Raw genomic sequence first — 8,305 nt, forward strand, 5'->3', positions numbered from 1 at the left:
TCCCCCCTCTCATGTGCTCTCTCTCTCAAATAAATAAATAAATAAATCTTTAAAAAAAAAAAAGAATTTTTCTACACACTCGTTTGTGCGGATGTGTATGTACATACATACACTTGCATATGTGTATGTGTGTGTATATATTTGTGCTCCCCCCCCCCCCCCACACACACACACTTCATCATCTGAAATGCAAGGTCTTGGGGAATTTCCTATGGAGAAAAGGCCTTTGCCAGAGCTGCCCTACAGGGAAGGTTTAAACCTGTCTGCCACATTTTTCTGGATTCTTCAGTCAATTGGAGAGAAGACACACAAACCGGGCCCTCATCAGTACGACCAAAAGAATCTGTATTTTTAGCATTCTGCAGTTTGGTATCCTTCAAACTTGGTAACTCCCAAGTGGACACCCTGACCATTTAAAAACCAATTTCTGTGTTCTTCCCAACCCGAAGACCGTGAAGTGACTGCTACAGGTCCCCAGTCCAGTCTCCTGCCTTTCCTTTTAAACCAACAACTACCGCAAAAATGTCTGCTCTAGAGTTGCATCCACTATTTGTGTAAAATATTTAACAGCGTGCTTTGTTTAAAACAGAAAAAGGAAAAACCTCTGCCTGACCTCATATTCTAGAAGAGAATACATTCTGACCACACTTCATTCCAAGCCTGAAAACTATCCCTCGTGAAAGGGGAAAAAGATGCTATGTGGTGTTTCTGCCTCAGGCCAGGAAGTATAGCCTTTGGCTTGGGCCCTGGCGAGCCCCGACATCCACACAGAAGCTTCTGCTGTGTAACTGCCTTCGGGCGCCTCCGCTGAGTGGAAGCCGCTAGCTGGGGCAGAAGTTCCAGCCAAGCACACGCCTGACCGGGGCAGGATTGGAAAGTGCCCAGAGCCCCAGGAGCCCAGGGAGCGGTTGGCCCAGGGGACTGGCTGGAGGCTAAGGGTCTGGATGGGTCTCTCCTGAGAACTGGGCTGTGGTCCTGGGTACCCTGGCTGCCAACATCAAAACCACATAAAAGGTGCGGGTGGTCGGAGAAGCCCACGACAGTGACTGGTGTGGCGGAGCAGGTGAATCCTACTGGGCGTTTGAAAGACTGTAAGGAGCTCAAATGCAGCAGAGAGGCTGGGGAGGGGGGCGGACGGGGAGACACAAAAACTCTGAGCAGTCACAGTAATTAATACATTAACAGATCTCAGTTCCGAGTATTCCTGGCCTGAGGACTGTAGTTTTGCCAAGGTGCAAGAACAGAGCTTACAGTGTGGCTAGGCACATAATGGGCACAGAGGTTTTACTGTGGATTTGCTGGGAATGATCTAGGATGACTTCGTTCTGCTCTTGAAAAGAAGGAAAACTCAGTATAGAAGTGGGTAGCTTGCTACAGACTGAATATTTGTGTCTCCTCAAAACTCATATGCTGCGGGGCCCCTGGGTGGCTCAGTCGTTAAGCATCTGCCTTCGGCTCAGGTCATGATCCCAGGGTCCTGGGATCCAGCCCCGCATTGGGCTCCCTGCTCAGCGGGAAGCCAGCTTCTCCCTCTCCCACTACCCCTGCTTGTGTTCCCTCTCTCACTGTGTGTTTCTCTCTGTCAAATAAAAAAATAAAATCTTTAAAAAAAATTCATATGCTGAAACGCTACCCCCAAGGTGATGGTACTAGGAGGCGGGGCTTTGGGAGGTGATGAAGTCATGAGGGTGGAGCCCTCAGGAATGGGATTCGTGCCCTTGTAAGAAGAGCCTGGCAAGAGCCTGCTTCCTCCCTCTCTGCTCTGTACCATGTGATAATGTCATGAAAAGCAGCCATCTGCAAACCAGAAAGCGGGTCCCCACCAGACCCCAGATCGGCCAGCACCTTGATCTTGGACAGAATTCCCAGCTTCCAGAACCTTGAGAAATAAACGTCTGATGTTTCAGCCACCTGGTCTGTGGTATTTTGTTATAGCAGCCTGGTCCCACTAAGACAGATCGTTTGCCCAGTTGTAGAATTAGAGGCTACCATTTTATCAAGGAAATTTCTTACATAACGGTGAAAAGACACGCACTGTGCAGAAAACAGTAAGAAATAAATGAGTGCACATATGTGGAATTTGAGAAACAAAAGATGAACATAGGGGAAGGGAAGGAAAAATAAGATAAGATGAAATCAGAGGGGGAGACAAACCATGAGACGCTGCACTCTAGGAAACAAACTGAGGGTTGCTGGAGGGGAGGTACGGGGAGATGGGGTAACTGGGTGATGGACACTAAGGAGGACATGTAATGTAATGAGCACTGGGTGTTGTATGCAACTGATGAATCACTACATTCTACCCTGAAAGTAATAAAATATATATATATATATATATATATATATATATATATAGGTTTGGAACAAAAAGACATGAAAGAAAGAAAGAAAGAAAGAAAGAAAGAAAGAAAGAAAGAAAGAAAGAAAGAAAGAAAGAAAGAAAGAAAGAAAGAAAGAAAAAGAAAGAAGTGAAAGGCAGCAAGTGTTGGAGAAAATCAGAAGGGGGAAGGGTTGTCCCGCTGAAGTGGTCACAGCAAGTCTCCCTGATACAGGGAGATGTGTATGTGGATGCAGAGGGGTGGGGGGAGACATATCGAGGGGGCTGGGAGGAGGGGGCAAGGAGTGGTCCAGGATAGTGGGAAGCAGCAGAAAGGATCCAGGGGCCTTTCATGGTGCCTTGGCCGATGGGCAAAGGACTGGGCAAACACTTGGCTTAACAGCGGGGCCAACTCAGTAGCCTGGCCTGATGACACAGAACCTACCTGTGCTTTCTAATGCCCCTGGCATTTTGCCAATTGCCCCTCCAAGGAGAGAATTATGAATAAATCAGAAATGCTGCTTCGCAGACATCACCTAGCTTCCTAAAAAAAATCCTCTAAATGAAAGGGAATAAGAGTTAGTCCCCAAAATTAGTCTGGGTGTTAGTAACACACCCATTGAGAAGATGTGGAAAGTGAAGGTCAGAACTTATCCAAAGTTCCCCAGCTGCTAAATGGCCGAGTTAGCCTGGAAACCCACATTTGTTTGGCTCCAAAGCCCTTGTCTTTTTCCCCTGTACCAAACAAAACTCAGGTCTGGAGAGGATATAGCTCAGATTCAAGGCAGGGGCATCTGGATGGACCTTCAAAAGGGACCTCCGGTCACCTAGAAGAGAAGACAGACCTCGTTACTTTGTTCCTTGCGGGGGAAGTTCAAGGCTGTGTGACAGAGAGGATACAGGACACTGGGAGTCTGGGGAAAAAGAGAAATAGATTAGATTAAAAATGGAGTTGGCTGGGTGCAAATTAGTTAACCTCTAATAAATGGGATAAATAGCAGGATGTAATTAACCGCTGCTTAAAAGAGGACCCTGGGTATTTCCCTCAGTGAGCAAACCCCTGGGGATTGTTATACTAATTCCAACTGAAAAGGTAGACGGAGACTACAATTCTTATCTGGAAAAGAATAGAGCACATTTAGCTATTTTCCTTTTGTATGTTGATACCAGATGGCCCAAATCTTTTTTTTTTTTTTTTTTTTTTAGATAAAAACTGGATTACACAGAAGATTAGATTAGATGGAGGAAAATTTACACCGTCAGAAGAGCAGCTTCGCATTGCTGGCCAATCGAGGCTGATGTTGGTAGTGGGTGCGTGGGCAGGTGGGGCCCTCATTTTGCAGGAGCGGCTCAGAACTGCCACCCACTGAGAAGCTGGAGGGAGAGAGCGGAGTCCTTATGCTCCTCCTCACCTCTGCTCTGCCTTTTGTTCCTTTGCAGGGCTGGTAATCAGAGTATACCATCCAGCTGGGAGAGGCTGTTCAGGCTCCAGCTCCAGAAAACTATTATTGCAACTGACGTGAACTGATCAGTCTTAGGCACCGTCAAAGCCTTTTGCTTTTTGCTAAAGTTGTTAATTAGGTGGATATTTTTCATTCACGAATTGTTGGTTCTTGGCCTTTCCCTTCTGTCTACCTGAAAACTCAGAAATAAGGGCTTCAGGGTTTCTAAATGACTAAGGGTTTCTAAAGCCACTGATTGGCTAAGTGGGCCCTGCTCATCACTCAAACGAAGCTCAAGCTGAAACTCTGATACCTCTCTTTGCACTGCCCAGCACCTGGTCCAGCTGTGATATGGTTATGGAGGGGATCGGGATATACCATGGCAAAGTACGCCACTTTGGCATAAAGGTTGTTTTGAGCTGAAGGCAAGTGGGAAAAAAAAGAGACATAAGAAGAGCTCTCTGCTCTCCTTCCCATCTGCCTAAAAGCAGAACATAAATTTCCCTTCTGCAGGTGTCTCCTTCCCCCTCCATGTAAGGAAGAAAACAACCCTTATCACCAGAGACACACCCCCATATATTTCCTAGTTGCCTTTCCATAATTTATCAGCCCTAGAAGTCCAACATTTCTTTCCTTTGTCCAGTCATTTATCTACAATGTATTGTTGCCCTTTGTTAAAATGGCATATAAGTCCTTACATTTAACCACTTTTTGGTTTTCATTTCTTTTCTGTGAAGCCCATGTGCATGTAAAAAAACAAAACAAAACAAAAAAACGAACATCAATTCAAATTAAATGCCTTTTCTCCTGTTAACCTGTCTTTGTCAGTTTAATTTGCAGGCCCTGGGTATGAACCTCAGAGGGTATAGGAAAGACTTTTTTTCTTCCCCTACAGTTACGATGAGAGTTAACCCACTGTTATACAAAGAAAACCTCAACGAGGCCAAAACGTGGAAGCAAAGAACAGGATAAACTTCTGAAAGGCAGGATACACACTCCCCACTCTTATGGGGCAGGAAGGACTGTGTCCAGGACTGTCTGCAGAATGCATGTGGGAATGTCAGTGGATAATGATGATCTGGGGCTGTGACGGCAAACAAGTGGCCCAACATGGGTCTTCTGTAACAGTATGGGTCTTCTGTAACAGTATTTTTGTTTTGTTTTGTGTTTTGTTTTTTACTGTTTCTCCAATGAAGAAGTAATACCCCAAAGTCCCAGATTTTCTGTGATAGTCTCAATTTAGTGCTATTTTTATTGCTTTTGATAAAAGAAGATTCAGAAAACATAAAAACAAATGTGATTAATGTTTACTTCTTGGTAAGAATTTCTACAGAAATAATTTTGTAAGTCCAAAAATCTTTCCTGAGCGTGTACTTGAACTTGTACTTGAACGTTTGGTTTGGAAAATATGTTCACCAAGGCTGGATCCTTAGAAAGGTGATTTAGGCATTTTTTTTTTTTTGTCCTAAAACAAGTAAATAATTATGTTATTTTTCCGGGTTTTACAGATGGTAAAATTAAGATCTAGAACAACGGACTTGTTTGAGATACCACTGTCACTAGCTGGAGTTGGGCCCACCCCTAGGTCATCCGGTATCTAGGTTGGCTCATCATCCACGGCATAGATTTTCTAGCGAGCTTTTGCATCATCCTGGCTCTCTGATAGCTTCAGACCAATCGCTCATCTATTTTTAGCAGGCAAAACCACTGGGGAAGAGAGAGGTTAACAAATGAAAGGAAAAGATATAAGGCACAAGGACAGAACCAATGTCAGAGGTGGGATAGACGTTAAAAAAGAAAAAGGACCTAAAAGAGAGGCCAAGGATAACATTTAAGTAGATGAAATGCATTTTATTCGCATTGGCCTTTTTCGTGCATTTCCCTAATCCCACAGCAGAGTCCAATCCCTTTCTCCTCTGAATCCCCCTGGCATTTTGTTTGTTCTTCCCTAATGATATTTATTAGATCCTGCCCTATGGTAATATACAGTGACATTCCCACCCTGACTCTAGCCCAACTACATTATAAACTCTCTGAAGACACAGTCAGTGTTTGGGACAAATTTGTTCCCCCCCTCCCTCAGAGTTTAGTGTGTTTGTTGAATAAATGAACAAAGCAATATTCACAGCTACGGTGACCGCCCCCCCCCCCCCCCAAATGCCAAGCCCATTTTTATCTCCTATTTGGAGAAGTATTTGTTCCCAAAATTTGATTTGGAACAGCTGAAGTTTTATCATGCTGCTTGGGACATTAGCACAAAACATACAAATAAAAACTACCAACTTTGCTCTCCAGGAGCCAAAGAGGGACAGATTGGAGCTAGAGCCTGTTCTTTGTCTTGTGGATTTGTCTCGGACATTTTAGTGTGCCTGGCTTTGGGGAGGGAAAGGAAATGCCTGCGCAAGTTTGGGCTTGGGGTTGACAGGGAGCTCTTCTGCTCAGATTCACACAGGGTGCGAAAGGGACTAGACCCTAAAAACTGCCTTGGCCCAACTCCTCATCTGCAGATGAAGAAACTGAGACCCGGGGAGACTGTCTTGCCCAAGATCACAAAGCTAGATAGTGGCATAGCCTAGATCCGATAGTTTTCAAATAAAGTAGTGAACCAAGCAATGTATTAAAACCTTTCTAGAGACCCTAAGGTTAGAAACCGAGCATTTTATTTTATTTTGAAACCTAGCATTTTAAATGATTAGCAAGTGCTATAGTATTATGCATAGAGAGTACATGTGACAAAGTCAGGACTAAAACTTGAGGCTATGTTTTTGACATTGCTTGATGTTCAGTCTAAATGTTGAAGAACCACTGTTTCTGAGTTCTGACTTGATGGGCGGAGGTGGGCAGGGAAGGACAGGCATTCCTCAATTCCATTTGTACATGTTGCCTAAGAGAACACAGGGGACATACACTTTTCTGCTTTCAGGAGCATGAGACAGCTTCCCAGTCCTTTTGAGCATTCCCACTGCCAGAGGGGAAGCTCCCCAGTCAGCTGATCTAGGAAGCCCAGCCAATGGGCCCATGCAAAGCAGATCATTCCAGTTCCAGGTGAGAGTAAGGAACAAGGTGCCTTCTCCCCTCAGGAAAGAGAAATCCACAGACCCTTTCATTAATGGGCTTTCAGGCAAGTTTTATTCAGGCACTTTGGGACAGGGCAGTGAGTCAGAGGTTGGCATCGAAGACAGAATAGAAGCCGTAGTCCTCTCTGGGGATCTGACTCTGGGCTTTAAATTCCCAGATCACACAACATCCTAATTGGAAAGAAATGTTCTTAAACAAGAGCAGGGGTTTTGCCAGGCCTGCCAGTGACTAATAAGGTCGGTCTAAGGACTGCCTGATGAAAGAAAAGTTGGATTTACATGTCACAGTGAATTTTTAAAGTATTTTCACCCCGAGGTTTACTGCTGAGTATAAATAAAATATCTCTCCTTGGGCAATCCCACCCCAACTCCTGCATATATGCCTTCCTTAATTAAATTAACTTTGAGATGACATTCAAACGATGTCTTCCTACCAAACGCCTTTGTTTTCTCCAAGATCTACCTTATAGACCAGCTGTTTCACAAGGTTCCTGTGTAAACTGATCGTTTCCCACCCCCAGCCTGCACACTAATTGGAGACAAGTTTTAACATCTCTACAGCCAGTATCATTAAGCCGTGTCCCAAATGGCCCGCACACCTAACAATACCAAACATTAAACATTAAAAAAAAAAAATTATTTAGGGTGCTTACAGAGGATCGGATAAATACAAAATTTAAGTTTCATTTGTTGAAATTCACACAACTGAAGGCTAATTCCCGAATTGAGGAGAGGATTTTTTTTTTATTAGTCTCTCAAAAATCAGGGGTTCGCATTCGTAATTACAGCTGCTCTTGGCTTAAACACATTAAGTCCGAAGCCGCGGCTCCCCTCCGGGGTGCGGGCGCGCAAGACACACGTGGACACACACACACACGCACACGCGCCCGCCCACACCACCTTCCTTGTGAATCGCCTGCGGGATTTATGGGCTTCGCCACCACGGATTACTGTCAGGTGCAGAAAGCAAGCCTTTGTCCTTGGGCATTTTCCTACCCCCCCCCCCACCTTTGATGGTTATTTACCGGCCACGTGAGCGCCGGGCGGGGGAAACAAAGGCTAGCGGAGCGCGGTCGCGGCGGGTGGGGCCCAGGGACGGCTCCCCAGCTCCAGCGACACTTGCGAAATTAGCCCAGACCTGCCTCCGACCGAGAGGCTTCTCCAAGAGAAATCTTGTCCAAGCCCTGGTAAAGGCGCCGGCGTTTCCTGAGGCCGGGAGATTTCTCAGCCGGCGGGCCTGGCAGGGCCCGGTTCCTGGGCCCCGGGAGAGGAACGGGGCCCGGGACGGCCGGGCCTGGGGGGCTCCCTGGAGAGGGCGCACACTCCTGGTGTACCAGCGAGAGCGAGTCTTCAGAGCCTTGCAGCCGGCTCAGCAAATGAGAAACCGGGACAGAGGCCCCCTTGCCCCCGGGAGGAAGTACACACCCCTCCCCACGGGAGAGGCCACGCAGCGAGCCTTAGACTGCTGA

This window comes from Mirounga angustirostris, unplaced genomic scaffold (assembly GCF_029215605.1).
Source record: "Mirounga angustirostris isolate CCGP_5_RB_7025 unplaced genomic scaffold, mMirAng1.0.hap1 SCAF_2, whole genome shotgun sequence".
In the NCBI taxonomy this organism is placed as follows: Eukaryota; Metazoa; Chordata; class Mammalia; order Carnivora; family Phocidae; genus Mirounga; species Mirounga angustirostris.